Here is an 8,692-nt window from a genome sequence, read left to right as displayed (position 1 = left end):
AGAAGAGAGAGGAGAGAGATCGAGAGAGAGAGAAGAGAGAGTAGAGGAGATCGAGAGGAGAGAGAGATGAGAGCGAGAGAGAGATGAGAGAGGGAGAGAGAGAGAGAAGCTCTCGAGATTCTCTTTTCTCTCTTCCTCTCTCTCATCTAGAGTTTAGGCTCTGAGAGAGAGATCTCGAGCGGAGAGAGAGAGAGAGAGAGAAGAGAGAGGGTCGAACCGTTGTGGTGGTGGTGTCGGACGGCGATGGTGGTGATGAGCGATGGTTGTGGTGGTGACGAGTGACGGTAGTGAGAAGGAGAAGTTTAGTTTGAGATCTATGGAAAGAAAAGATTGTAAAGGTCGTGAGAAAGGGAAAATGAAAATTACGTGAATAATATCCATTAGATTAAAATCTATCAACGGTGGAGATTAATATTTTAGTTATCCTCACGACTATGAATTGGTTTCTCCTATTGGTCAAGGCTTTTCCTTCTTTCTTTTTTTTTTTAACACAAGTCAAGACTTTTTCCTCTTTGTTATACTCTATTTTTATAAATTAATTTTTGTATAAATTTAGTAATAATTTCAATGTAGTTTATATGTTTAATATACTTGTAAAATTTTAAGTGAAAAGTAGAATAGAAAAGATTTAGAGTTTACATTTAAAGTATAGAGTTTAGAATAAAAGTTTGTGTTTATAGTTTAAGATTTAGAGTTTATAATTTTTAATAATTAGTTTTATGGTTTATAATTTAGTTAAATATTTAGACTTTAGAATATAAAATTTATGTTTTGGAATTTAAAATTAATTAAAGTTAGTGTTATAAATTGTTGTCTAGTCCTTAGGGTTTGAAGTAGAGTATTTAGAGTTTAGGAATAGGGTTTGGAGTTTATACTATAAACAAACACAAGTAAATCATAAAATTCTAGACTTATGATCAAAATGACTAGATTTGAATTTTCATAAGTGGTATAAAAGTAAGGATTAAATTTTATGAATAGCTAAAAAAACAAAATTATGTGTTCCATCACTATCTCAAAGTTTAGTGTTTATGATATCTTTATATATAAAGTTAGCTTTTTCTCTTCTTATGACAAGTGGCAAGGGGGTTTGATGACATGTGTCTTTCATATTTTTTTTTTTACATTTTAAGTCATTTTTCTTATATATTATTGCAATTTAGCGAAGCACTTTCTAATTATGCACTATTTACTCTTTTAATATTAACCATCTTTGTATAAAATTTGATAATTTATTTTATTGGTCACTAAAATTCAAGATGAATAAAAAATAAATAAATAAAATAAATAAATAAATAATTTTAAATATTTTCTATTATTTTTGTTATTTTACCATTTTCTATTATTTTATGATGAGAGGATTCATGATGAGGAAGAAGAGAAGCATGATGAGCAAAACCAAGATAAACTTATGTATGCAGACTCTCACAACAGGATATGTATGATTCGGGAAGAGGCGGTCGGTATGGATATCGAGGAAGAGGTCGTGGTAGATTTGGATATCAACAAAACAAATATTATAGGCAAGAGAGAGACACATCAAAGGTTGAGTGTTACCGATGTCGTAAGATAGGTCACTTCGCTAAGAACTGCCCTACAACTTCCACAAATAACCAAACTAATAAGAAAAAACTAGAATACAACGCATAATCTAAACCTACAACTTCCACAACCAAAAGAAAAAAACCAATTATACTATAGTAACACTAACTCAATAAAAGTTTGGAGCCGGAAAAAGATCAACAAAGAAAACTAACTTACCTCATCTTACCAATAATATCATGGATAGAACAAGCAGATGTTAGAAAAGATAAAAGGATATTCCTTCTGTTCCAAAATATTTGATGTTTTGAGTGTATGAACAAGAATTAAGGTTTACACTTTTTTCTAAAAGAAACATTAAAAATATAAACCAAAATTAATTTATCCAATCCTTAAAAATAAATATAAAACATCATTGGTCACACAGTTTTCAATAAAATTTAAATTAATATAAAATATCAAAACATCATCTATTTTGAAACATCATAACTTTTCTAAAACATCATATATTTTGGAACAGAAGGAGTAAAATATAGGACAAAACATTCCTCCGAGCTCAAAGGAGCGTGATCAAGCACCAACCCAAAAAACCCAAAAAACCAAAAAGGTCAGAGAAAGAATAATCATCAGGAGACCAGAGTCACCACGAAACAAGAAGACACATGCCACAAGCACCGGAATCACAACCACCAGCTAAAAGGTAAGAAGCACCTCACAAACTAAACAAGCACATACAGGACGTTCATGCCAGCGAAGAACCACAAAGCTCTAAGTAGAAGAGACCAAAGCTCCAAAGACTAACTCCGCACACCTACACCAAGGAATGTAAGAGAAGAAAAGAAACAACCTGAGGGAGGGAGAATGGAAGCCTACCACCGAAAAACAAGAGCTCAAACTTTAGAGTAGAAATAACCTTTCAAGCACATAAAGCATACACAGAAGAAAACACTATCCAAACCTGGAGTAGCAAATATGGTGAAAAAAGAGCCAACAGAGAAGCGAGCAGCAATGAAAGGTGCAACAAGATGAGAGAACAAAGATAGAAAAGGAGACGAAACAAAATCATCAAACCGTGGGGCCATCCTCGAGATATGAAAAAGAGCATAGAAGTCAGATCACCAAAAACCAGATCTTGAAAACCAAGACGAGCAGAGACTATCGACGGCAAGTCAACGAGAGGAAGACAACATCAAAGACAACTGAACTCTGACCCAACCCAACAAGATGTAGTTCCTAAAATTAGCCAAAATCTAAAAAAGAAGAGGACCAATATTGACCAAAACAACCTACAACACAGTGAAAAACAACCGCACAATTGGGAATTTGTTAGCATGATCTATAACAAATACCAGATAATATCACAAGAGATGAATGTGAGGAAAAACAAGAACACAAAGGTGAGTCTTTTCTCAGTGATGGCGAGAAGCACCGCACACCGAAAAGGTAAGCGAATTACATAGATGAGGACGGCTCAGGGTCAAAATATGGAGAGTGGGCAAAAAATATTTTAAAAGAGTAATGTTCAAAAATGTGACAAATTAAAATATAATTCTGACGCTAAAACCATCAATCTTAAAATTAACAAATGCCTAAATGCAAAGTTATTAAAATTCAATATAATTTACATTAAAAGCTCACTTCACCACACAATTACTATTATACACACAACAACACATTATTGAAAAACAAACACATAATATATTAACATATTACATAATATTACATAACACAATAAGACATCAAATAATTCTCTTTACAAATAAGAAAGGCCACTTAATTACATCATCCAAAAAATCATATCTAACAGCAATAAAACAATATTCCGCGCTTCGCGCGGACACCCTTCTAGTATATTTTAAAGTTTAGATCTTAATTTTTTAAGTTTGAAGTATATTTAGAGTTTGGAGAATAGGATTTGGTGAATAGGGTTTGGGGTTAAGATTTGAGGTTATAGTGTGAAAAATTAGAGTTTAAAACCCTAAACCTATACCTAAACCTTAAATCCTAAATTTAAACATCAAACTCTTTTTTGTCTGTAAAAAATGTAATAGATACAAAAGTCATTTTCATAAAAGTTATGGCATTTTGCATTGTAGTTTTACAAATACAGCAACACAACAACTACTGTAGTTTGGTAATAAAATTAAATTGACCGAAGCTAACATATATATATTTCATATGATTACAAGTAAAGTGATCAAACAGCTCCCTTTCTTCATCAGGAGTGTCCATCAGGTTCCAAAGATGAATCAGCTGAGTAGCAAGATGAATCAGCTCCCTTTGCTTCTTATCATCATGTGCATCTTCCTTAATACTTATCGTTGTGTGTTACCCAAAAGTAGAGACAGTTTCATATGTAAACCTTGCCTTACATATTCCATCAGCAGTTTGATACTTCAGATAAAACGCTCTCTCATTGGGAAAAATATCTAATCTGCAGACTATTAGTGATCGATATCAAGAGAAAAACATAAACTAAATATTCAAGAACCAACACAATCTAACATATCTTTGTAACCAGCATAACCCTGAGAAAAAAGAATAATCTCAACCCTTACTACATATAACAATAACGATGATGCATAGCTAAAAATCATATGAAGTTCAGACTACTTCACAACATATCTCGAGATTCTACTCACTGAAAGCATCAGTCTAAGTCTGAGATATCTTACCGTAGCTGCATTCTCTGTATCATCAAGAATCAGGAAAGCTCTCTCTTGTCCCAGCCATAGATAGATTCACCACCACCAGTCCCATCATTCGCCGAATTATCCCCACGTTGAATCATAAACGCCTTGATTACACGATCTCCTGAAACAAATACACCAATACCATAAATCATAAGGAAACCAACTTTATACTATTATATCAACCCCTGAAACAAATGTAACAACAATACAAAAAATAATAGTAAAGGACGCAACTTTATACGGTTTAATCATCCCCTGAATCAGCTGCTCGAATCTCTACTCTGATGATCATTGAGAACAAATCTAAACAAGTTATCAAACATCCTGAATCATCATTCAACAGCAACAACAGCAAAAAAAAAAGGATCAAAGATATTAACAGAGACTGCTGCACCCTCTCATCTCGAGGAGTAGACTGAAAACCACAGTTGGTGAGATGATTCGCAAGCGTCTTGCACGAACAAACCACCGTTGCTCATATATCTTCACCGCATCGTCCTCTTCCTCTGTCTTCTCCCTCTCCGCTACCGACGAAGAGAAGCTCCGCCATGGGTTCGCCTCTATCAAAACGCCGTCAGATTCAAAGCAAAGAGAGTGAGAGAGAGATGGAGATAGAGAGAGCAAATCTGACCTCGCGGATGGTGGAGAGTTGTCGGGTTTCTTCCTCGATCCGACCCAACTGAGCCGTTCACAACTTCCGGACATCCTCTTGTCAATTTCGTTGTTCTGTGGCGGAGGAGGAGAAGAAAAAGAGAGAGTATCGTAAGACTCTTTTTTTAAATACGGTTTATGTTTACAGTGAGTGGGGGATTTTTTTTTCCAAGTGTACAAGACAATAACTTTTTCTAATTTAAATATCTAAAAATTTTACAGAGAGGAAATTTTTTTTATCTATTTGATGCTTGTCTAATTTTCATCCAAGGACTCAAGAAATTAGCTTCAGCTTACTTATATCGTAGCATTTACTCTGATACCATAGCATTTACTCTATCATAGCATGCTGCTATATAATACGTAAATTTTTTAAATTATCAACGATAGCAGTTCAGCAACATGTTATAAAAATATGCTATCAATGTAAACTTTTTTTGCAGTGATAGTTGAAAAGATTCCTTGGCCCAAACCCAAATAATCAAATTAACCCAATTGCATATCAAATGCCAACAACAATTTAATGACACAACAACTACACCATCATACACCCACCAACGCCAAAGCAAAAACTCCGCCGGTACAAAATGACACCTTATCAACCTTCTAAGTCTCACTAAATAATACAACCACCACTAACACACATCCGTCAGGCAAACAGATGTGACTACACGACCAAATATATCTAAAACACCATCCTCGCACAAACCATTTATGCTTACCAACTTGTACTCAATAACATATGCAAGTAACCAAGTAGAACCACACCATCTATACAGCAAACGATTAAGAAATTTTTCAAAATCCCCGCGTACCCCTAGCTATTAGAATAAAGCATATCAAACACTCATTTTAATTCCATTAATCGAGTTAATTTCCAGAAGGGTGGAGTCGGTGGAGGCTACTCTTCGAGAGATATATTTGTACATTGGCATTTTGTATAATCTTGATTTTTTGTTGTTTATATGAGAAAAAATAGCCGGAAAAAAAAATAAGAAGAAAAAAATTAAAACTACGTATGATTGTTTCAAAAATTGATGGAAACAAGAGTGGTTATTTGAGAGGGGGACCTTGAGTCCAGGGGCGAACATAAGTGAAGACCTAGGGGGCACATTGTGACGGACTGATTCTTTACTTAGCCAGAACGTGCAATTTTTGCACCTTTTCACCCTAGTGATTACTAAGTCAGCATAACTCCTAAAACTGGATCAGTACTTAGAGAGAGAGAGTGAGGAAATTTTAGAGAGAAATTAAAGGTTTAGGAAGTACTTGTTTTATAACTTGGTGAACGAATCTAACAATGAAGCTTCAGCCCTTTATATAAACATCCCACCTTCTTAATGGACGGTTGAGAATGAACCGATCTAATGGCTCAAATCTTTTCCTACCCATGAAGATAATTCATGGTGAAATAACCTCCCTTAAGCAAATTTGCTCCTAAGTATTCTCATACTTCCACACACTTTTTATAATATTTAATACTAGTATACTACTCCGTACTACGTACGGGAAAATAATAATTAATTTATTATGTTAAAAATAGTATGATTCGTAGCAAAATTGATTGTCAGACGTTAATTCTCATGTATTGTAATATTTGTAGATAATGCTTTAGTTCTATAATAATCACATTTGAGAATTTTCTTCTCCATTTAAGAGCTAGTTGTCTTTTATCTATAAATTAATAACAAAGCCTTCCATTTAGTTCAACTTAATTGTGTAACCATAAAAATCAAATTTGATTTTACATGAAATTTAATTTCTATGATGGCTGCCGATGACATAGCATAACCGAAAACGCTATAAAAATCCTATTATAGCATTTTTCGTGAGATAAGAATGTACATATTTCTTGTAGTGTGTATGTAATAATAACACTTTTGGCATTGGTCTTTTGTAAATTTCATGTAGGAGTTTTTTGGAATTCTTTGGGCTCTTAAATTAGCTACGTAAAGTGGGTTGCTGTGTTTTCTTATCATGACGAGTGATATACATGTGTATTCCCAGCAAACTATTGATTTGTGTTTCTTTCTCTCCTATCTAAGTTTATCCGAATATGTGCTCCCTTCATTAAAATTTTCAGTGCAGAGCATGAGCAGACCGTAGAGATATGTTGCATAGTCGTATGAAGTTGTGGCTGCGGTCCGTACGTGATGCAGCCCAATGTTGATGTTTTTGTACATAAGGTACCCTACAATGTAGTGGCCTCTGGTAGTTGGCCACCTGATCTGTTAGGTTCAACTTGTTGTAAACATGTCGGTCTTTTGCAGCTTGTGTCAGCGGTGATAAAACGAACATACTATGGCTGAGATGATAACTTGAGGATGCTGCAACGTGTGACTTTATGTCTCTTAAGATGGCATGTGAGAGAGATTCCAATGGTGTCAGCTGTTTTGTTTGTTGTCATTACTATTTTCTGTTTTTCTCGTAGATGGTTTTTGAAAATGATTGTAGTAGATTAGTATATATACCGGTTTGTTGTGTATATGAGCTTCACTTTATCTATCTTGTAACAGCAAGTGTTTGTGTTGTATATTGTTCTCTTAGTTGTTAATAAGAGTATCTCTTATGGTTATCCTCATTTTTTTAAAAAAAATGTAAATTTAAAATGAGTTTGAGTTTTGATCCAATAATTTTTCTATTTTTCCCTTAAAAGAGGACATTCCAAATATATTTTCTTATGAAAGTATAATAATAACTTTTTACGACTTACAAATTTTACCCAGTAACAATTTTATTTTAAATAAATCTTTGTTATATATATATAAGTTTAGTTTTTAACAGAATAAACAATGATTTATTTGAATTTATATTTGTATTAATGGAAGTATTAATAATTTTCGTATAAAATACATCTATTATATTTTTAAGATATAAGAAAACTATGTAGAAGTTTAAAGATCAATTGGTAAATAAAAAAAAGAGTTTAACATTAAAGTGAAACTGTAAATAGTATTTCCTCAAACTTGATGTGTTACAAATTATATCCTCTCTTTTTCTCCTTTACTACGATGTATTAATGGAAAAATTTCTTTTATTTTTATGCTTTTCCTCAAAATGATGTATCATCGAAGATGGTTTATTAGAAACAATTACACTCAGGGTCACTTTCTATCTTTTTATATCATAATAGGTCACTTATTGCTATACACACACTTTCTTCTAACAACCTATTGAATCCTAACTAAAATACACTAACCGTAACTTTAAAGCTTATTTACTTAACTAGAGAATAAGCGGGAATTAACCTCAGCCACACATCTTTCCTCCTATCCGACGGACAAGATTGATTCTAGTACACTTTTACAAAACATATCTGCCTCATTTTGTGACAATTAGATCTACTGTTGTAGCTTTAATATAAATGACTCAGATTCATCCTATTTTTAAAGACATCATCATCTTCATCAGCTGTTTTTTTCTGATAAATTCAAAAATCCCAACCATCGATCATTAGCTCTCTCGATTAATTTCGCCTAAATCTGGTTAATCATCACCATCTGTCAATTAGCTTTGTTCATAAATTAATCTTTCATATGATCCCATGTAGGTTCTCCATGGGCGATCACTGCATGGTAACCGCCGGCGAATGGACTTCCGGTGACTCCCGTTGGAATTTTGCGATCGACAAGAAAATAATGTCACGAATTGTTCCCGTTTTCCCCGGCATGCCCTTGATTGAATTACAAAGCAATGTCATCAACGAGTTCTTCACTGTACGGCTGCGGCACCTCCGGTGCTTTTAAATTATTGGTCTTCTAATACCAGAGAGCTTGCAACTGGACTTACCACACCACCGATTATAC

At 33.7% G+C, this 8,692-nt stretch overlaps 2 long non-coding RNA genes across 9 annotated transcripts in view; both read right to left on the bottom strand.

Moving 5' to 3' along the window:
- Positions 1 to 578, bottom strand: part of LOC125588778 — a 5,681-nt gene extending 5,103 nt beyond the window's left edge. Inside the window, exon 1 of the long non-coding RNA XR_007324925.1 lies at positions 218 to 578. This is a non-coding gene — a long non-coding RNA (uncharacterized LOC125588778). The remainder of the gene's footprint in view (positions 1 to 217) is intronic.
- Positions 579 to 3,592: 3,014 nt separating this feature from the next.
- On the bottom strand, positions 3,593 to 5,079 carry LOC106423012. 8 transcript variants are annotated; one of them, XR_007324919.1, is made up of 5 exons: positions 4,867 to 5,072; positions 4,616 to 4,795; positions 4,470 to 4,538; positions 4,218 to 4,356; positions 3,593 to 3,983 (listed from the first exon to the last, which is right to left on the bottom strand). It is a non-coding gene; the product is annotated as an uncharacterized LOC106423012 (long non-coding RNA). The 8 variants fall into 8 exon arrangements; XR_007324920.1 differs by having other exon boundaries at positions 4,470 to 4,516; XR_007324918.1 differs by having other exon boundaries at positions 4,630 to 4,795.
- Between the last annotated feature and the right edge of the window lie 3,613 nt (positions 5,080 to 8,692).

The sequence above is a fragment of the Brassica napus genome, chromosome C6 (assembly GCF_020379485.1).
Source record: "Brassica napus cultivar Da-Ae chromosome C6, Da-Ae, whole genome shotgun sequence".
Classification (NCBI taxonomy): Eukaryota; Viridiplantae; Streptophyta; class Magnoliopsida; order Brassicales; family Brassicaceae; genus Brassica; species Brassica napus.
Note: the sequence above shows the minus strand (reverse complement) of the source record. Positions and strands in the feature narration are given on the sequence as shown.